The sequence below is a fragment of the Wyeomyia smithii genome, chromosome 2 (genome assembly GCF_029784165.1).
Source record: "Wyeomyia smithii strain HCP4-BCI-WySm-NY-G18 chromosome 2, ASM2978416v1, whole genome shotgun sequence".
NCBI lineage: Eukaryota > Metazoa > Arthropoda > Insecta > Diptera > Culicidae > Wyeomyia > Wyeomyia smithii.
In genome coordinates this window covers 157,259,795-157,283,249 of record NC_073695.1, presented here as the reverse complement: position 1 = coordinate 157,283,249, position 23,455 = coordinate 157,259,795, and the positions used below count along the sequence as shown (strand labels likewise).

The following is a 23,455-nucleotide window of genomic DNA, read 5'->3' as shown; positions in this document are numbered from 1 at the left end:
CGATTGCGCAATAGCGAATGCCCCAACTCTTACGCTGGAGTGCTACCTCTGCCGTCTTGGTGACAGAGAGAATAGCATCCAGCGTGGATCTACCTTTCCGGAAGCCGAACTGGTTACTTGCCAGACCGTTTACACCCTCTGTGTACTTCACCAGTCTGTTGAGGATAATCCTCTCAAGCACCTTGCCCGTAGTGTCCAGCAGACAGATAGGTCTGTATGCCGATGGGTCCCCTGGCGGTTTCCCAGCCTTCGGCAACAGCACCAATCTCTGTCGCTTCCACCTGTCCGGAAAGAGGCAGTCATCCAGGCACTTCTGCATGACTGCTCGAAATAGATCGGGGGCCACTTTCATGGCCGTCCTGATGGCCAAGTTCGGGATTCCATCCGGTCCCGGTGCCTTGCTCACCTTTAGGGAGTTGGCGATCACGATGAGTTCCTCATTCGTAACCCTTACCTCCTCCACAACCTCTGCACGGCTGCCGTCTCTCACGGATTGGATATATATATATACGTTAAGTTGAAGGCGCTGCAACTCAAATATGCAGAATGTGCTTTTCACACACCGGCGGCAACAACAACCACAACAACAACTACAACAACAACAACTACAACAACAACACCATTAGCAGACGCATCGCATTCCGGAGCACCATAAGTACCTGGAAACACGCGCTTGGACAGACAGCTTAGATCAGCAGTTCATTCAGGAGCTAGGGTCCAGTGTAGGTGAATTACTTTTGAATAAATCAGTCTTAGACTGGAGTCGAAGTTGGATAGTCCATTTTTCTTGATTAATTTTTAAAACCCTAAAATTCAATGCTTAATACTTGACTGGCGCAGTCGGTAGGATTGTGATTCGATTTAGAAACCGCAGTTAGTGCATCCACGAGGGAATATCGTGCGATTCGCGTTTTTAATCACAATCAAAATCCGCGGACCTAAATAAGTTCCCCGCGAACGAACATCGTGGACCAAACATAGAAAACCGTAAGTACTTTAGTCTATATTAACACTAATAGGACGAATAATAGCTTTCTGGAAAAAAATAAAAGCATTATTTCGATCCGACACAAAATAAACCATACTAATTCAGAGGGATAGCCCGGACCATCCGTAAGCGATTCCCTAAAATATCACAAAAAGCAAGCAAACTAACATAAAAAATACAAGCAAATAAATAAAAATGTAGTGAACCAATAATTTTAAATAACCTAGTGAAGTCTAGTAAAGTTTAGTTTATTAAAAGGTGAATTTTTTTTTGTTTCTCTGTATGCCTGAAGGGCACTGGGTACTGAAATGCCACTGCGACATTCTTGCTGATTGTCTTTTGTGGCGGGCCCCGATTGCTGTGCACAGGTTACGGATTGTTCGTACTCATTAATGGAGTAGAACTGTTTTGTTGTAAACCTGTACCCCAATTAGGTACAACATAGTTGATGAAACTAATGACCTGCTTGGGATTGGAGCTCCATGCTTGGTATGGAGTTAAAAGGTAACTTCCAAAGAAGTTGTACCTAGAGGAAGCAAGAGCTTCGCAAGAGCAAAGCAAATGCTCTGAACTCTCTGGTTCAGATTTGCAGAATCGGCAGGTGTCGTTCAACACTACGCCGATTTTCTTTAAATGATAAAAAGGGGGACAGTGTCCGGTGAGGAGTCCCGTGATTATCCGTAGGTCACTACGATTTAGACTAAGTAGCTTTCTGGCGGTTCCAGGGTTCGGATAGATAAACTGTTTGCCTTGTCTACAACCCTGTGCCTGTTGCCATTGGGATACTATTTCCAGCCTTTCCCAAGTTAATAGTTCGCTTTTGATAGCGGAAATGGACGTACCCAGAAACGGCTCGGGACCAATAAACCGCTGAGCTGATCCCTGTCTTGCTAGGTAGTCAGCGTGTTCATTACCCTCGACTCCGCAGTGTCCGGGCACCCAAAACAGAAAAACTGAATTCTGTCGGGAAAGTTCCCGTAGAGTTTCAATGCATTCCCAAACAAGTTTGGAAGCGCATTTGACGGACTTAAGTGCTAGTAGTGCTGCTTGACTGTCCGAGAATATACCGATTTTCGCATGTCTGTAGTTGCGTTGCAGACATATTTTTGCGCAGATATATATGGCATATACCTCTGCTTGAAAAACGGTGGGCCATTTTCCCAGGGAAAACGTTTCCCTGATACCGGGTTCATATATACCAGATCCCGTTAGGGATCCCATTTTCGAGCCGTCCGTATAAAAATTGACGATGCCAGGTGGAAGATTAGGCCCTCCATTGTTCCACATAGAGCGGTTTGTTTCAATCACTCTATATGGAATATCCATGTTGGACCTAACGTCCATCCAGTCGGAGACTGTGGTTAATAGCGGAGTTAGTTTGAACTCCCTAAGTATGCGAAGGTGGCCGATTTGGTCCCCTTCAAGTATGGTTTTCCTCCTTTGCAACCTTAGAGCGCCAAGCTCTGCTTCCTTTTTCACATGAAGATGTAGAGGTAGTAGGCAAAGCATAGCTTCCATGGCTGCAGTTGGAGTTGTTCGCATAGCGCTGGTAACCGAAAGACATGCAAGTCTTTGAACTTTTTTGAGTTTGGCTTGCGCAGTCACTTCGTTCACCTTAGGCCACCACACTAGGGCAGCATAGGTGATTCTTGGTCGGGCAATGGTCTTGTAAGACCAGAGTGCCAAGTCTGGTTTCAGTCCCCAGGTCTTACCGAAGAGAGTTCTGCAGGCCCATCGCTTTCTTAGCGGCATGATCCAGTTGTGCAGACTAGTTCAGTTTCTTGTCCAGAATAATTCCGAGATATTTGACTTCATTGCTGAAGCCCAGTCTAACTCCACTCAGTATTGGAGGAGTGATGGAGATCGTCCTTCGTCTGCCGAATGGAATTAGGACTGTTTTTAAGGGGTTTATGTTTAGACCCTCCTGTAAATACCATGACATGGTGGTATTCAGAGCCGTTTGCATTCGGCTCGACAGAGTTGCGTCATCTTTACCTCTGACGATGAGGACGATGTCATCGGCGTATCCAATGACCTCGTAACCAAGCTGTGAAAGCTTGTTGAGAAGTGCGTCGACAACTAGTGACCATAACAAGGGCGAGAGAACTCCTCCTTGCGGACACCCCTTGATCACTGACATTGTTACAGACGAATCTCCCAAGGTTGCTGTGATCACTCTGCTAGAGAGCATTGCGTATATCCAGTTCCTTGAAGTTTGGTCGATTCCCTTATGAGAAAGAGTCGTATCGATTGATGCAAAGGACGTGTTATCGAAGGCCCCTTCAATATCAAGAAAGGCACATAGCGCCGTCTCCTGATAACTTAGGGACTTTTCAATCAACGTCACTAAGCTGTGAAGAGCAGTTTCTGTTGACTTGCCGCTTTGATAGGCATGTTGGTTCCTGTTCAGCGGGGAGTCTTTAAGAAACTCATCACGGATATATTTATCCATTATTTTCTCCATCAACTTGAGAAGCGATGAAGTCAGACTTATGGGTCTGAAAGTTTTAGGTAGGGTTTTGTCCTTTCTTCCAACTTTGGGGATAAACACTACCTTCACCTTCAGCCAGTTATCCGGAATATGGCCCAGGATAAAGCTGGCTCTGAAGAGGTTGATGAGTTCGGACATGATAACTGCGGCCGATTTTTGTAGAAAGATGGGTAGTATGCCGTCTGGACCAGGAGACTTCATAGGGTCGAATGAGCTTAGAGCCCAACCTATTGAAGCTTCCGTGAACAGTCGACGGGCCAGCAGGATGGACTCCCGAGACGCCATATGTCTCGAATTGTCCTGCCGCGACCCATCACTATTCAGTTCTTCGGTCTCTGTCGATCCAGGAAAGTGGGTGTTTATAAGAACCTCCAGCGTTTCCTTGGTAGTGACAGTGAGGCATCCATCCTCTTTCCTCACCTGTCCTAAACCGTTAGTATGGTCTTTGGACATCGCCTTTTGGAGCCGCGTAGCTTCCGGCAGAGTTTGGATTCTTTCACAGAAACTAACTCTGGATTTCCGTTTAGCCTTGCGTAGCTCGGCGTTGTATTTGGTGAGGGACGCCCTGTAGTCGTCCCAGTTAGACGTGACTTTTGCCCTGTTGGTGAATACTAGTGATTAAGAAATTAATAATTTTACTAAAAGACAAAGTGAATAAAAATTCAATATTAACCAAAATTCTCAATAATTGCAATGGAAACCAGAAGCACAGCGGAGCTTCAGCGTCAATTAGATGCGTTGATTGCCGTCGTAGAGAGGCAAACTCAACAAATTGAGGCCGCTAACAGCGAACTTGCTGCCGTACAAGCAGTAGTCGCTTTGCAAAATTCACCCGCTCTCGATGACGTGGCAGTAGCTGCTAGAGGCGATAGTATTAGAATTCCAGATTTAATTAGACTTATCCCAGAATATGATGGGAATCCAAAAACCTTGCCACGATGGATTACATCTGTCGAGCAAAAATTAGAATCAGCAAAAAGCTGTCTTTCATTAGACGATCGGTTCCGAATGTTACCGGTTTGGTTAGGAATTATTCGTGATAAAATAACGGATAAAGCAGATGATGCACTTAGTGCAAGTCACACTCCTTTCGAATGGGATAAAATGAAAAAAACTTAATCGAATACTTTGGAGATAAACGGGATTTGTCAACCCTATTTTCTACCATCCCGACTTTGAATCAGGGATCACAAAATGTAACAATGTTATATCATCAGTGTCAGTCCCTGTTGGCTGACATAAACGCTAAGATAACTTTAGACGAAGAGACAAAAGATCACGCAAAGCAAATCATGGGAACGTACGAAACCCTTATGACTAACGCATTTGTTGATGGATTAGACGATTCCTTATCAGCACTCACTAGAACTAGCAAAGCCAAAAACTTAATATCCGCCTACCAAAGTGCGCTAGAGCAGGAAGCTGCTATTAACAGACGTAAAGAGCGAACGAAACCCGTAGTAGCAACTACGTCTGCAAAAACTCAAAATTATTCATTCCCAATAGCCCAACCAAGACCATTTCAAAGATATCCACCTGCAAGATTCCCACCATTCAATAGTCAACCGCCTAACAATTTCATGAGATATAATTATCCACGGTCAAATATCCAAAACCCACCACCTGCAATCAAACAAGAGCCGAAATCAAACTCGGGAATTAGGATAACTCCGCAAAATGCGAGCAGATACAGACCCAACGTACACGAACAATCTACATCAGGCAACCTTTTAACACAATTTCCGCAAATGCTACTGTGTAGGTATACCTATATCCTGGGTATAACCTACCAGGACTTTCTCCAGAAAACCCTGTACGTGCCGTCGGCACGGAATTACAACTCGAGACTTGAGCGGTAGATTAAACTTACTTTATTTACACAAAAGCTTAAATAGTACCTTACAGGTAACTCAGAGCGAAAGGCTTTTCCCCTTCGATCCGGTCACCACATACCTAGCTGTTCTATACTGGCCTATGGCATGTCTTGGCCTGTCTCTTTCTCGTGCTTAACTTTAAGTACATACAATTAACTACTTGAGAGCGCTATAACATGTGCTCCAAAACACGTGCGCTAGCGTGAGCGCTAAGAACCCGCGCGTGAGCATGGGCGACGCTGAGCGACGCTACCGTTTGTCGAGTTCTTTATTTTTGTTTATTCAATGCCTCGGTGGCTTAGTGACTATTCATCGCGGAAGGCAAAGTGTTTTCGCCAACGCTTGCATAGCAGGACCGTTGGCGGTCTTTCTTCAAGATTTTTCCTGTTTTCTTCACAAATGGTCTTGTATTTGGTGGACAACGGCAGACGGCCTTGTCCCGCTTTTACACTCTACCTGTTTTCATTTCATTCAACAGAAGGCTTACTGTCTTTCGGACTAAGCTAAAAATGTACCGTATGACAAAACTCTGCGTGACGGAACATAAGGTATTTTCTGCGCGAGTGTTACGTCACATCTGCCACCCCGCCTAGTTGACCATTATCTAGAAGAGATAATGGTCACATGGTCCGTTCTGACGGCCGATAGGTGTATTTTTCATAACAATTATTTTTCGCGTTTTTATGCTACTATATACATATTCGTTTTCATGATATTCCTTCTTTCCTTTGCACGTAAAATTCAATTAATTACAATGGTGCTACATATCATTTCTACATAAATTAACGTTTCCAGACATGGATTTTCTTCATAACAAATTGACAAATGTTCGCTCGCCTGGTGCGCTGCGCCTTGTAGATATCCGCTGCTTGGCTGTCGTATTCAAGCGACGGGTTACAGGGGGTTTGAAACGGGAGGGTGTGTCTGGCAGTAGAGGTTCTCATCGGTTGGTTGTGGTGTCATCCTCGCGAACTCCTCCTTAAGGCTTCATCGGGTTATTTACAATAGTTCAATGGTTGCCATTGCACTTCAATTAAGGCTGCAGTTCAGCTGGTTGTTTTACGGTTGTTCAGTTTGTTATTGAACTTCAATGTTGGGTTAGCCGTGTCCCTTTGACATAGATCGGCTGTATTTTTGTTTGGCTTATAGTATTGTTACGCGCCGTGTGGCGAAAAGATTTGCGATTGCCACTGGCTCAGTTTCATAATGCAGTCACTTGGTTTATCATCTTTAACTGTCTGCGCAAGGTGTCCAATTACCCGCTAACATAAGTGCGCACACTATCAAATCGTAGTGCGGAAAGAACATAGTTGATTAAACACGAGCAAAATTTTATAGCGTCATTTTACTTGTTTGGCTTTAACCTCGAATCCTTATTTGTAGAAGTCGATAACTCTCTATGAGTAATATATATTTGGAGCAAATTATTACTCCCTTCTTTGCATAGTTTGATGTATTCGTCTTTGCGCTGAAGTCTCGATTCAGGCTCGACCATGAGCCGCTTTGATTGAGTTCTGTTGCACATCTGGCCTCTTCAGGGGTCAAAAACTGGATACTGCTCGTCTCCTCTTGGTAATATCGTTTGGCTTTACCTCCATCTCGACCATAGACACCCGCCGTTCAACTCCCCTCGCAACCGTCTGCTTTCCTTTTCGCGCTGTACTGGGCATCATGGTATGCCCCATCTCGGCATCCGTTGTAATCACCTCGGTCGTCTTCGATGATCGGGAACTCGTCTCGTTGTCAATTCTTAGATGCTAGCTGCCCTACTTGGCAAGTGGTGCATTTATTTTTATGCCATTATTTCATCAATTCTTTTTTTTTTGTTTTGATACTTTTTCCACTTGCTGTTTAAAGTTACTGTTCACTCGCGTACGGGCTTCTTACATCATATTATCTACCCTAGGCTTCTACTTACAATCTAGGCCCGTGTTTTTCTTATTTTCGGATGACATAATTCGGTTCCTCTTCCCCTACTAAGATGTACATCATTTTCAGTATTCAATTTATCCGATTTTACAAACATAACATTTCAAATGTGCATTGTTTACTAACTTTTTTTTCATCACACATTGTCGAAGTTTGGTATTCGATGGTTATTTTTGTTTTACATTAAGAATCATTACGACACATATCAATTCATTTATCTGTATTAGGCTTTTCTTTCCGCGTTAAAATATCAGTTCAACTTGTCTTGTGGCCCATTATTACCTTTTTTTATCAAAAACTTCTTCAAATAACTTTCTTCAAATTTATTAAGTAGTTTAAATGCTTTGCTTTAATTGCATTTTTTTTCATCTCATTGCTTTTTCTCGTTAAAAATCTTCTTTCATTTTCTTAAAACTTTTTCGATTTACATAAAATGAGTCTATTTCGACACAATAGATTATTCTTTCATCTCTTTATCTTTGTTTCATCATGTTTTCTTCGAACAAACCGCATCGGTTCAATCTTTTTTTTTTCCTTTGTCAGGTATTTTCTGTCCGTTTCATAAATAAATCTTCTAATTGTACAAACCGCGTTGATTAAATATTTATCGTTTTCTTCTGTCTTCATTTACAATGTTCGTCTAATAACTGGCGTGTTCTTAACACCTCATATCATCTTCTATTTGCACTTAAAATGTCCCGTCACTTTCTCATCTGCTTTATTCTTTAATCTTTTGCATCTCTTTTTGAATCTGTTATTATTTAATTTTCGATTTGTCTCTTGCTACTGTCATACTGTCATACTTACACTACTTACACTTCACCTTAGTATGCAGTTGCCTGCATAATACCTCTCCCCCTTCCGTCCGAAGGTGCGACCGCCCGCTTTAGAGATTCCTGAAAGATAAGAAGGTTAGGAAAGAAAAAGAGAAGTCTCGCACACTCACTCATTCTGGGTTAATTACTCCCTTGTTTGTCAGCATTCACCTCAGCCATTCCAGGTTAATTACTCCCGATGTATACACCCACCCAACCTTAACTAATGAAAGAATAGTTGGAATCCCTCAAAGTCAGTAGTCTTTTCGTCTGGAAAGTTCAGCCCTCTTTTCAAATGTCTTTCCTAGTTCTATTGTTGTCCGTCATTTAAGTCATCTCCATCGCAAAAAAAATCCCAATACAGCATCCATCGATTTTCTTCTTCGTTTTCTTTTAAAGCCAATAGCTATCAAACCTCGTTTCCATGAGGTCTTTTGTTTACTATAATTTCTTTCCCCTGTTACCATTTGCATTTTACAAAAGAAAACAAATGCTGTTCTAAATTCTTTTAATTTTTTTTTCCATTACAACCATCCAGATCATTCTAGTAATTTGAATTCCCCAATTTTTTTGTTTATTTAACTTTTATCGGCGGGGTTCCTCGTCCCTCACGCCTTCATTCGTATTTGAAATTTCCAACTGTGTCATGCCATTTGACTAATATCCTCAAAGGCTGTATATCTTTTTCCATTTCTTCACGCCTTTACTTCAGTATACTCTTTTCCGTTTGGTTCTGCCTATTGATTCCCGTCAATAAAATCATTCATCTTTTTCGGCGACTTTTCGTATTTCTTCACGCCTACATTTTACTTCCACTTTACTTTCTCATACAGCTTTAGGTGCTAGCTATTATAACTTATGCCATCCAATATCGTATCCCATTAAATATATTCTGTCCGTTAACCTTGAAAGCATAGTTTAAGTTCAAATAATCAGTCATAATAACGCTTAAGCCGGTTATTATGAACTTTTTCTAAACGATTGCCATTTCTAATTACTGTGGTCATTTCGCTTGGAATGTCCACTACTTTATATGGTCCCTTCCATATGTTCTGAAGCTTTTGACCTGCACCAATCGCTACGGCCTTCACTAATACTTGTTCACCCCACATGGGTTTGTAATCATTAGATGATCTGTCGTAAATTTGTTTGCGGTTCTCTTTACTCCTTTTCAGGTTGGCTTGTGCGTTTGCATGTAAATCGTAAAATATTTTCTTCATTTCATGTGTGTATGCGTCATATGTCATCTTTTCCACTCCGTTCCGCTTATAGATTAAAGTCGGGATTCGAGCTATCCGCCCGTACAACAATTCGAACGGCGTATACCCTGTGGACGAGTTTACTAATGTATTATATTCAAACGTGAAAAACAGTAACAACCCGTCCCATGTGTGCGGCTTTCCGCCAATAAATTGTCTCAAATACGTTTTTAACTCGCGGTTCGATCTCTCTACCAAGTTAGCTTGTGGATGATACGGGCTAGAAGTAATTTTCTTGATCTTTAAAGTTTTGCACACCTCTTTCATCAGTGAGCTCACAAAATTTGCGCCGTTGTCTGTGACTAGTTCCAACGGGGCACCGAATTTACAAATATAATTTTCTACGAAGGTCTTGGCTACCGTCTGGCTTTCTTGATTCTCCATTGGAGCGACAATTAGGTATCTCGTCAAGTCATCCTGCATGACTAGACCATAACGGTTTCCCATATCGGACTCGGGTAACACCACGATATCCATGTATAATTTCTCGAATGGCTCCGATGCGGTTGTGGTGATCTGCAACGGTATCTTGTTTGATCTTCCAATTTTGTTCTTTTGGCAGGAATCACACTGCCGAACGTAGTTCTCGATATCCCGTTTCATCGTAGCCCACGTAAAAAGTGTGCCAATTCTCTGGCGCATTCGTCGCGCTCCTACGTGCCCTCCTAAGGGTGCATCGTGAAATTCCTTTAAAATTGTTTCCACTTGATCTGGCGCAATTACTGTACGCTCGCTATTAGCATTATATAGTATTAATTGTTTTTCTAGCTTACCCGCTAGGAACTGAATCATTTGCAGAACCTCCTGCTGCTTGATTTTTCTGAAGGATATTAGGTGAACGACCCCGGCTGCCTTTACTGCCGCGGGGCTCTTATTGAAGCTATCCAAAAATTGTGAAAAAAATTTCCGGCAATCGATTAACGAATTTTCGCTGCCGTCTACTATGAAACCGCCTACTTTCTTGTCTTTTAATTTGAGTACACCATCCTCGACGTAATCTTTTAGTCCTTGTGACAGCTGATACAGTGTCTGAAGTTCTCTGTACGCCGTCCGACTGTTCAAAATGACAAGACGAGCTTCGATATTCCTCTCGTCCAATATTCTTTTCGAGACTTTCACCGTCTCACTTGGTATCAGGTCATTTGATAATGCCTGTGAAAAGTCATCATATGAAATGTTGACGAGTTGTTGCTCATCCTCGTCCTCAGCGATGTCCGCAATGTCTATGGCACTCTTGTATTGTGCCGTTCAAATCATCCGAAGCGTTCTTCTGCTGCTCTAGCAGGCGTTTCTGCTGGCGCGTAATCATGGCTATCTGCCTGTGGGGTGAACTTTCTTGCCCCTGACACGTCCCATCTGACAAACGTGACAAAAAATCGGCGACTATATTTTCGCTACCCTGTTTATACCTGATGCTGCATTCCAAACCCTGCAACTTTAGTCTCAATCTTGTCAGCGTTGGAGATGTCTCTTTGAGCCTCCAAATCGCTATAAGTGGTCTGTGGTCTGTGTAAACGATAAACCTTTGACCAAAAATGTAATGTTTGAAATATTCTATGGCCCATACAATCGCCAATAGTTCCTTTTCTATGATATGATATCTGGTCTCTGCACCTACAAGTGCACGACTCGCGAATGCGATCGGCCGGTGCATGGATTTTTCATTCGACAGGACGGCTCCAATAGCATAATTGCTAGCGTCTGTCGTAATAACAAAAGTGTCTTGATAATCTGGCCGGACTAAAACTGGTTCTGTAATCAGCGCGTTTCTAAGGAATTCGAATGCTTCCTGACATTCTTTTCCCCACACAAATTTAGCGTCTTTCTTTAACAAATCATTCAGCGGCTTGCGCCTCTCCGCGATGTTGGGGATAAACTTCCCGTAAAAATTTACTGTTCCCAAAAATGACCTTATACCTTTTACGTTTGTGGGTGGCTTAAGGCTTTGAATGGCCTTAATATTTGCATTGGTGGGTTTTATGCCTTCTTCATTAACGACATGACCCAAATACTCCAGTTCCTTTTTCAAAAACTGACACTTTGATGGTTCTATTTTTAAGTTATGTTTGCGCAAAGCTTGTAATACTTTTCGCAAGTTATCATTATGGTCGGTGATAGTGTCACCGAAAACTATAATATCATCGAGGTAGACAAATGCTTTCACGTCCCCTATCTCAAAAAGAACAGTATTCATAAGTTTTTGGAATGTTGAGGGGCTGTTCTTTAACCCCATCGGCATCCGTGTAAATTCGAAGTGGCCTTTGGGAGTGGAAAACGCCGTCTTAGCCGCATCTCGGCGGTCTATCGGGACTTGATAGAACCCCGATTTTAAATCAATTGAGGAGAAATATTTTGCTCCTCCCACATTATCCAATATCTCATTTATAAGAGGTATTGGGTATACAAACGGCTTGGTAACTTCGTTCAATGATCTAAAGTCTACCACAATTCTGTATCTTTATTACCGTCAGCATCCGGTTTTTTTGGTACACATAACACCGGTGCATTCCAGGGACTAGTGCTGGGCCTAATAATTCCCTGCACCCTCATTTCCTCGATTTCTTTATTAATGTGTCGTTTCGTGGCCTCCGGAAATCTATATTGCCGTTTATTAATAGGCACCTCCGATGAAGTTTCTATCGTGTGTACGGCGGCGTCAGTAGTAGTTAACCTGTCGCCTGCGAAAAAGAAAATATCTGCATAGCTTTCAACTATATTCTTTACTGTCTTGAATTCCCGCTCAGGCAAGTGCGCCAAATTTAACACTTGCCGTAGTTTTTCAATTCTTGCAATACCTTTTGACTCTGGTGTCAGCTTGTGCTCCAATAGGTCGTAGTCAAGTCTCGAGTCTAGGTCTAACTCGGGCATTATAGTATTCTTCGAGTCAAGAAAATTGTTCTTCAGCTCTCCATCCCGATCTGTTTGGTGCTCTCTATTTATTTCGTTTTTGTCTACGTCAGCCTCATTGCGGGCTGTGTTGCTAGTATCTCGCAACTCGTTCTGCACCATAACTCTATTTCTGGCTGCCACATAAACATGTCGACTAAGGACTTCGTCTTTGGGCATACTCCACGGACTCAAGTCGTCCGGACTTCTGTTTCCGTGTTTTTTGAACACTATGTAATCAAAATTATTTCCTATTTGAAGCGTATGCTTCTTTAAGAATTCTGCTCCGATTAATCCGTCGCTTGGCAAATTTGCTAATATATGATTTGCGTCGGGATCAAAAAGTCTCCGACTATTAAATCTAACGTAATCGTACCTGAGGTTCGCACAATGTCTTTGCCGATACCTTCAAAAATGCTTACATCCTGTGTATTTACCGGTACATTCAAAAGATTCACAATGCGTGCATCAATTATATTCGCACATGCACCTGTATCTAAGATCAGGTTCAACGTAAATTTGACATTCTGCTTAGCCAGTAGGGTTAACATTAAGTGCCCTCTGATATCGTAATATACTCGCTTAGCCACACAAGCACTGTTGTCTCTTATGTGATTGCATGCGGTCCTCCAATCGGCTATTTCTATATTGCTGGGCTCATCGGTATATCTCCGCCAGTCAACATCTTCGCAAATTTCTGCTAAATCCTCGTTAAAATATTCCTGTGCAACAGGATCCAAAATACCTTCTTTTTGCAAATTACTACTTCTTTCATTAATGTTGGCTACCATAAGCATTTTCTGAGGCATCCGGGTATACGAATTCCTGTACCTCCTATCAGTTGGTCCATTTTGACCATAATAATTATATTTCCAACCATGGGCGTAGTTCCCTTGGCTCCGTCGGTATGATCGCGCTGTGCGATAATTGTATTTGGATCGATTACCGTCGCTAGATCCACATATATTGTTATAATTGTTTTGCTTGTAAATTATTCTATCTCTATTTTTGTAATTATAATCTTCATTTCTTCCAAGACAGCTGTTGCTATAATCAGCGTCTTTGTGATTGATTGTAAAAATATTTCTACTACTATTAAATTGTCTAAGTGCATCGCGCTGTCTTTCGACCAATTCTAGGCCCTGAATTCTATTTTCTATTTCCGAGATATGATTACGCTCATGGTAGTAATCCTCTAAGTCGTCTAGCAGCTCTTCTAACTTAAATGCTCGTTTACCTTGAGCAGCTTCTTTCAATGCGGTGTCACACAAACCCGCCATAAAATGTAATCGAAGACTAACTATCATGCATGACTTCGTACAATTAGTTTCGTAGGAGTCGATTTGCTCCTTAATTTTCAATATCCTCTTTTTATAATCAGGAAAGGTCTCATTCGCTACCTGTTTCAATGTTTCTACTTGATTTATAACTGCCTCGATGCGTATAATATCCCCAAATTCCTTTAATAAATTCTGCTTAACCTGTGGCCAAGCATTTGCGTTAATTCTATGTATTGCGGCAGCAGCTCTGCCTTTTAGTTTTAATAGAATGATATAAACCAGTGGAGCGTGTGATACTCCTTCTGGTATCTCCCGAGCAAAATGCTCGATATGATAAACGAACGCTTCTAGTCCGTCTAGCGATCCATCAAATTCTGGGATGCACTGCATGGCATCTGCTTTTGGAAACGTGTACTCCATTATTAATATAAAATTTTATATATATTTCTTAAAAAACAATAAAAGGTACTGCGGAATAAATACTATAAGACTATAAAAGGCTTATATAGCCTTCTTCCTCTTTTTCCTAGGTATCACTAACGATTCTGTTGACCAGATGTGATAACGTAGCGTGACCGACTCTAATTTCTTCGTCGCGCCATCAAAAAATCTGAACACCAAGTTTCGAACCATTTAGTGTCAACGGTTCAACGTTTATCTTTATTAATTAAACAAATAACTTTAGGTCATAATAATTAAATGATTATTTAAAAAAAAATCATTTCTATTTAGTGTAATTAAATTAATCAAAGATTGTAAATGTTTTCATTAGATGGCGTAAGGTGCCATTCCTTATTCATGAAATAATATTTTAACGTAAACTTCCAACATTATATATCTCTGCTGTCGGTTACTATTTACTCTACCGGTGGATATGTCACCATCGCTGCGCGCGTTGCGCTTATAGATGTATCCATTTTTTTACCCTCTTAGCAATTCACCGCTACTGGTAAGCCATGTATGGTAGCAAAACGTTCTTACCATTGGCCATTAAAATTGATGCTTACAAAATACGACCTTGGCCGTGGCTGGCACAGCTGATCGCAATAACACTGCAAAATTCATAAACAGAGACTGCGTACCCGACAATTAGTACAACTGACTAACTTATGTATGCAACGTGTGAGCGCGCAATTCGTAGTTGCCGCTCTCACGCTCTTTATTGGACATTAATGAAATGCGACTTTGCCCCTTTATATTTGCTAACGATGACGTAGCCACCCGTGTGCTAAAACTCTCTCTTAGAATAATTAAGGTGAGTCCCATGTGCGCAACTTCTGCGAGTATCTGTTTGCGTTCTTAAATTCGATTTGCTAGCGCCCGTTTGCTTCCCGCTCTGCCACTTTAATTATTTTGTTGGGCAAATGAACGAAAATCGCTTGCGTGCACTTGTCGTGCTGAGAGTTTTATTGCTAGCCGTTTAAGAAATAAAATCACCCGCGCAGCAGCGGCGCGAATTGATTGTTTATACAAATTGGCCTCTCGACCCAAGTAGATGTGATAACCTGTAAATCGTTATAATTACGAACCACTGAAGAATTGTTACGATTGTAGTTCGCCTAATGTAGTCTCCAAGGTCATTTATGTCTCCTAATGTGTATCTCTCCGTCGTTCTCTTCTATCGTCAATAGCTCCTAAATGGCTTTATATTTGGTAGTTTTTTGTTCTATCAGTTTTTAAAAAAAATCAATAGATGTTAATTCACAAATTTTACTGCGTCGAACAATACAAAAAAAACTCTTCCGTTAAAATTTCAGCTGCAATATTTAAACATAAATTTTTCTTACTATGTGCTTCTCACCCGAATATCCTTGGCATAGGGCCGGCCATTGTCGTGGACATCTCTACTTCAATTTCCACTACGTAACTTCGGCACCTTCTTAATACGATAATTCACAGTTGTCTGGCTATTCCAATATGTCTGGCTGTTCCAATATGAAGAGGCCGTAAAGGTGTTTTTTTTTTCTTTGATATGACCTGTCAGGTCGACTGAGGCCGCTCACGGCCCATCTCGCCATCGTAGAGGTGTTAATAAGTCACTTACTGCATGTGTTTCTTTTTTTTTTCCCCGGCCGTTATCATTAACTGGCTAATTGCGAGATTTTGTCTCTTTTTTTTTGGTCTTCTTCACTTAAGACATAAAAAAACACAATAGGACACTTTTAGTTTTTTCCGTTCTTTTAACACTTATTGAAAGATGGAGTTAGAATTAATTACTTGCAAAAACACTGTAATTGTTCACCGTTTTATCAAACCGACAGAACCGATAACCGTATGCGCATTCAACAAACCGTTCAAAACACAGAAAATGCTCACTTGATACTTATCAAAATCAGTTTTCGGCGTGGGGCGACCGCTTGTCACCAAATGCGTTAACCACGAATGCCCTTGCAGGGTTCTTTTCCTGAACCGCTCGTCACCAAATGTGTGTACTCCTATCCTCACGATTTTCTAGTTCAGTTCTGGATGATGAAAATACAAAACGCGCAATGCGCAGCACTTCAGCGACAAAATAGTTGCGCTTTCACTTAATTTACTGCTACCCTCATGATTTTCTAATTGAATTTTAAGTCCACTCGGTCTTTATATCCACTCAGTCAGAACTGGCGTTTGTTTTTCTTTAGCTGTCACCACATGTGTAGGTATACCTATATCCTGGGTATAACCTACCAGGACTTTCTCCAGAAAACCCTGTACGTGCCGTCGGCACGGAATAACAACTCGAGACTTGAGCGGTAGATTAAACTTACTTTATTTACACAAAAGCTTAAATAGTACCCTACAGGTAACTCAGAGCGAAAGGCTTTTCCCCTTCGATCCGGTCACCACATACCTAGCTGTTCTATACTGGCCTATGGCATGTCTTGGCCTGTCTCTTTCTCGTGCTTAACTTTAAGTACATACAATTAACTACTTGAGAGCGCTATAACATGTGCTCCAAAACACGTGCGCTAGCGTGAGCGCTAAGAACCCGCGCGTGAGCATGGGCGACGCTGAGCGACGCTACCGTTTGTCGAGTTCTTTATTTTTGTTTATTCAATGCCTCGGTGGCTTAGTGACTATTCATCGCGGAAGGCAAAGTGTTTTCGCCAACGCTTGCATAGCAGGACCGTTGGCGGTCTTTCTTCAAGATTTTTCCTGTTTTCTTCACAAATGGTCTTGTATTTGGTGGACAACGGCAGACGGCCTTGTCCCGCTTTTACACTCTACCTGTTTTCATTTCATTCAACAGAAGGCTTACTGTCTTTCGGACTAAGCTAAAAATGTACCGTATGACAAAACTCTGCGTGACGGAACATAAGGTATTTTCTGCGCGAGTGTGACGTCACACTACCACCAGATGCATACTAAAACGAATTTTTTAATAATTTTTACTACCACAATGAAACGGCTGCAAATGACAATTGCGAAACGGACAATAGTGAAAAATCCAATACTGAAGAACCGGAAACAGAATGTGAAAATATAAATTTTTCACTAGCTTCCAGGTACATCACCTTGGTGCTCACCGATTTGGATTGTACCAAAAAAGGCAAATGCCTCGGGTGAATAAAAGTGGAGATTGGTAGTAGACTATAGGAAGCTGAATGAAAAAACCACAGCTGACAAATACCCTCTCCCAAATATAACAGAAATTCTTGACAAGCTTGGCAGGTGCCAATATTTCACGACATTGGATCTCCCTTCTGGATTTCACCAGATCGAGGTACATCCAAATGACGTCCAGAAAACCGCATTTTCAGTTGAACATGGACTATATGAGTATTTGCGAATGCCATTTGGTCTCAAGAATGCACCCGCAACTTTCCAGCGAGTGATGGATAACGTACTTAGAAATTTAATTGGTAAATGTTGTCTAGTTTACATGGACGACATAATCGTGTTTTCGACCTCATTGCAAGAGCATATTGATAACCTCAATAAAATCTTTGAAGCTCTCACAATGGTCAATTTAAAAATCCAACTTGATGAAGGTGAATTTTTGAAAAATGATGTTGCGTTTTTAGGACATGTTGTAACTGACAAGAGAGTTAAACCAAACCCAGACAAGATCATCGCGATTCGAAACTGGCCAATACCGAAAAACCAAAAACAACTTAAAGGTTTTCTGGGCATACTGGGATATTACAGACGGTTTGTGCGTGATTTTGCGAAAATCACAAAACCACTTACATCAAAATTACGTAAAGGAGAGACAGTGGAACATACACCGACCTTTTTGAAAACATTCGAAATCTGCAAAAATATACTCACTCAAAGTGATATCTTGCAATACCCAGATTTCGAAAAACCTTTTGTTTTGACTACCGACGCAAGTAAATTTGCACTCGGTGCCGTGCTCTCACAGGGTCCTGTCGGAAAAGACAGACCTGTTGGCTACGCCTCGAGGACATTAACAAAGTCCGAGGAAAACTATTCAGCGATCGAAAAGGAACTGTTGGCCATTGTTTGGGCCACACAATATTTTCGACCGTATCTATTTGGTAGACGCTTTACGCTCTACACCGATCACCAGCCCCTAACGTACGCGCTTAACTTGAAAACACCAAACTCAAAGCTGGTGAAATGGCGCCTACAATTAGCCGAATATGATTTTGATATAAGACACCGTCCCGGCAAACAAAATGTCGTTGCCGACGCCTTATCAAGAATAAATGAAATCAATATTAATGAGGACAGCTCTGACGCAGACTCGGTTCATTCAGCAGACACCGATGATTCGGAGTTCGTGGCATGCACCGAGTTACCTCTAAATAATTTCCACAATAAGATAATTTTGAAAATTGGCAGTCCTGATTCGGAGGAATATGAGGAAGTTTTTCCTGGAGTTCACAGAAGAACAATAACCAAATCAATATTTGGTGTACCAACTTTGATTAGAATCTTTAGAGAACACATGAGTCCGAATAAGACAAATTGCATACTTTGTCCCGAACAATTGATCCCTTCTCTGCAAGTGGTTTATAAGAATTACTTCAGCAGATGCAAAACGTTTAAAATAAAAATAACCCAAAAACTATTAACAGACTTAAAAACAGCTGAAGAGCAAAATGACATCGTTGAGGAAACTCACGATCTAGCACACAGGGGAATTCGCGAAAATAAAGCCGAAATTTCAAGACAATACTTCTTTCCTAAAATGAAACAGAAAATAAGAAAATTTGTTATAATGTGTCAAGTGTGCAATAAATCAAAATACGAAAGGAAGCCGTATAAAATTCCGCTAGGAGAAACACCAACTCTCAAACAACCGCTAGACATTGTTCACATAGACATCTACATAGCACAGCCAAATTTATTTCTGTCAGTAATAGACAAATTATCCAGGTTCGCTTCTCTTATTCAAATCAAATCGAGATCTATTCCAGATCTACGAAAAGCTTAGAAATAAGCTGTACGATGAAGTAGTATTACAAATCAGTAAGACATAGACTCAACAGCATCAATACCACAACAAAGATAAAGAAACTCCCCCAATATTAGAACCTGGTGAAACCGTTTTTAACCGAATACAAGGTATCAGAGCCAAGACCAAGGATCAATTTTCACCTGTGCAAGTCACCCAAAACAAAAATCAGACCAACATCGACCACAACAATCGGACATTACATAAAACAAAATTACGCCGCATTCGAAAATAATTTATCAAAAAAAAAATCTAACATGGTTCTTCTCTCCTTTTCAGATGAGGACACGAACAGCAATTGTATTGGCTTTCATCGCTTTCTTCTCCATTGCTTGCATTACTCCTCAGATTATACAATTAACCAATCTAAATCTCAATCCAGGTCTTTTCATCCACCAAGATGGTAGTGGCTTTTTAGAAATAGGCGAGCATAAAATATTTCATATCATTGATCTCGATCGGTACGAGCCTATTTTTGAAAAGTTACTTTTGAATATCAAAAGAACTGAGGTGATCGGAAATCTCACTGAAATCACAGAACTATTAAAAACGAAGCTTCGCCGTTCTCGCAATTTAGTTCAAGAAATGTTGCCCATGAAAAGGTCAAAGCGAGGACTGCTAAACTTCGTCGGAAGTGGAATCAAAAGAATCACCGGAAATCTTGATAATAATGACCTCGTTCTCATATCGCATCATATTCACAACCTTCAAATTAATAACAAAATGTTAATTACCCAGAATGATGAGCAAATCAAAACTAATGATCTATTCCAAGACAGAATCAATTTGATTATCAACCAACTAAAGCAACAGCAAGAACAAATTTCCGATAGGTTATTGGCAGCAAAGAACGAGATCGACTCAAGAAGAAGTTTTTCTTTGATAAGCGAGGTTTTTAGAATTAATCTCAGTCTTGATCATTTAACATCCCATATACAAGAAATTTTCGAATCCGCAAAACTAGCGAAGCTCAAGTTAATTTCAAAACATATCTTATCATCCGACGAGTTAGGGTTTGCTATCAAAAAACTAGAAGAACGAGGTTTAGTGTTAGACAGTGCGGATGAAGTTTACGATTTTTTACAGTGAACAGCATTTCATAACAAAACAAAAAGAATTTTTATTGTATCAATCCCTTCAATTGAAAACACAGTTTATAATCATGTTTTTGTAGAACCACTGTTAGTAGGGAACAAAAGCTTGAAGTTACCCGCACCAACAGCCATTTTCAACACGGAAGCCACCTATTTCATAAACACGGAATGCCAGCGAGTACAGCAAACTTACCTCTGTACTCACAGCAATCTGATGAATTACACCGGAGATGATTGTTTTTCAAAGTTGTTGCAAGGTTTATCGGGGAATTGTACCTTTGAAGAACAAACCAGTTTAACTAAAATTGTCCAACTTACCGGTAATAATATTTTGATCAAACAAGCCGATTCTCTCAAAATATCGTCAACCTGCGGGCTCAACAATAGAAATATCTCCGGAACATTTCTGATTGAATATCATAACTGCTCTGTCAATATAAACGGTTCATTATACAAATATCGAACTTGTCAGAACAGAGCCAATGATTGTTTTGCCTTTAGATGGACTCGTTATAAACGAGCAGCATTTTGAACCAATCAATAAGCTAGATGAAATCCACATCATCAATCGTCAAACGATAGAAGATTTCACCAACCGAAACAATATTGTGACATATACGTCGATCACAACGTCAAGCATAAGTATTGGCATTGGAATACTTGTTATTCTGGCCATCATTCTCAAGAAAAAAACACGAAATATTCAGCAAACAATCAGGATTCAAACTGACAAGACACCAAATAATCAATTTAAGGACGAAAAATTAAAATCGAGCCAACATATAAATCGGGACGATTCATTTCATAAGGAAGGGCAAGTTAAGTTGAAGGCGCTGCAACTCAAATATGCAGAATGTGCTTTTCCCACACCGGCGGCAACAACAACTACAACAACAACACCATTAGCAGACGCATCGCATTCCGGAGCACCATAATTACCTGGAAACACGCGCTTGGACAGACAGCTTAGATCAGCAGTTCATTCAGGAGCTAGGGTCCAGTGTAGGTGAATTACTTTTGAATAAATCAGTCTTAGCCTGGAGTCGAAGTTGGATAGTCCATTTTTCTTAATTAATTTTTAAAAACCTAAAATTCAATGCTTAATACCTAACTCTTATATATACACAAAATGATGAAACACAACACAAAAAAAAACAGCAAAAACTACACAATCTTCTATGAGCATCAAGAAGCCGTTGACGGAACGTATTCATTGGTAAGTCGAAGTCAAAAAACTCGAAAACATTATTAAAACGGTGGCAAATAACACGAATTGGATCATGGCAACCATATAGTCGATTCCGTGGTTCCAGATATAAGAAACTCCTTTGGCGCAGCGGTCTTTCAGGGGTGTATATGTTTAGTTGAGCCAATATAGCTGGACAGTCGATGTAGCCATTCAGTAGTTTAGCAGCGAACACAGCTTGGTCTATTTGACGGCGAACCTCAAGTGGTTGAATACCAAGCAGACGACAACGGTCTTAGTATGATGGCAGGTTCAGCGGATCTTGCCATGGGAGATAACGAAGAGCATAGCGTACGAATTTTTTCTGAACCATTTCCATTCTGTAGGACCAGTTTGCATGATATGGGCTCCAGATTACAGAATTAGACTCGAGAATCGATCGCAATAGGGCACAGTGAAGTGCTTTGAAACATAACGGGTCACGTAATTCATCGGCAATCTTGAAAATGAACCCCAATCGACGGTTTGCTTTGGCGATAATGTTGTTATAATGGTTCTTTAATATCAGCTCGCTATCTAAGTATACTCCAAGATCTTTTACGCACTGTACACGGATGTTGTGATGTTGTGACGATATGGTATAATCGTATTCGATAGGGACACGCTTTCTATTGAATGAAATTATGTTGCATTTTTCAACACTCAATGTTAAGCAGTTTGCTGCACACCAGTTCACGAACGTATTTAGATGCTTCTGTAGCGCAACACAATCTCGTAGGCTATGTATAATTTTGAATATTTTTGTATCATCCGCATAAAACAATCGACATCCGGGTGGTAACAAGAGAGAAGCGTCGTTTATAAAAATAGCGAAGAGTAGCGGGCCCAAGTTACTACCTTGAGGAACTCCTGAAACGTTTGAAAAACACCTCGAAACAGCTGAACCTATTTTCAAGCATACACTTCGACTAGTCAAGTAAGATTTGAACCAGCGTACGGATTCTGATTGGACACCGAGTCGTTCAAGTTTACTAAGCAGTATCTCGTGGTCTACCCGATCAAACGCTGCTTTCAGATCCAGGTAAATTGCATCGGTTTGTAAGCTAGAATCCATGCTTTGCAAACAGCGAGAAACAAACTGCATAAGATTAGTGGCTACAGATCGTCGAGGGAAAAACCCGTGCTGGTCGGCGTCAATATAGTGTTTAGAGCTGGCAAACAAAGCGTCTTTTATAATAATCTCAAACAACTTTGAGCAAGCACACAGAGATGTGATCCCTCGGTAATTGGAAATGTCACGTTTGTTTCCTTTTTTGTAGTCGGGAAAAAGATACGGAAATTTCCATCGGTCAGGGAATGTACACTGCTGCACGGACAAATTGAAGAGCATCGCGATCGGAGTACTAAGGACTTCTCCACATCGCTTCAAAACCGCCGAAGGGATACCATCTGGACCAACAGCGTATGAACTTTTTAGCTTATTCAAGGCAGCGACTACATCATCTGGACTGATGTGAGGTAATCTGAATGATAATACATCGCGTGGTACTATATTACTGGCTTCACAAAGTAGTTCGGGGGACGCCACCGATTCGTTAAAAATTTGCTGAAATTGCTCGGCAAACAGGTTGCATTTTTCATTTTCATTGTTAGCTACATTGTTGCCCAGGAACATAGAAGTAGGCAAACCCCTTTCTTTGCGTTTTGTATTCACAAATGACCAGAATTGTTTCGGGTGTACGCGAAGATTGCTTTGTATGCGCCTTACATACCTATTATACAAATAGCGGTTGTAGTTTCGATATTGGCAGCTGGCAGTGGTGAACTGATTTCTGTTATAAGCAGAGCGGTAACAACAATATTTCCGCAGCGCAGCTGATCGCAATCGCTTAAGCGTGCGTAGTCGTGGATTCGACCATGGTGGCTTTCGTGGCGGTTCAAAGAATGGCACTGTTTGGGCGAACACACTTTCCAGCGTACTTCTGAAAGAATTAACTGCATTGTCGATACTAATGGATGGTTCCAATACAGCATTCCAGTTTATCTCCGCAAGACCCGCAGCAAGTGTGGCGTAGTCAGCACGTCGAATATTCAAAGCCCTAAGTTCCGAAGGCTCGTCGTACACTATTGTCGAGGAGAGGTTTAACGAAAGAACGATAGCAGGATGAACAGCTTCAAGCTGGACCAGCGGCTCGTGTGCAGCAGATACAGAACAAATTGGCAAAGTTTCATCTTTTACCCATACA

The 23,455-nt window shown here is 41.1% G+C and overlaps 1 pseudogene; it reads left to right on the top strand.

Annotated features, from left to right (window-relative positions):
• Positions 1-4,681: 4,681 nt before the first annotated feature.
• On the top strand, positions 4,682-21,032 carry LOC129720138 (uncharacterized; annotated as a pseudogene).
• The last annotated feature ends 2,423 nt before the right edge of the window (positions 21,033-23,455 follow it).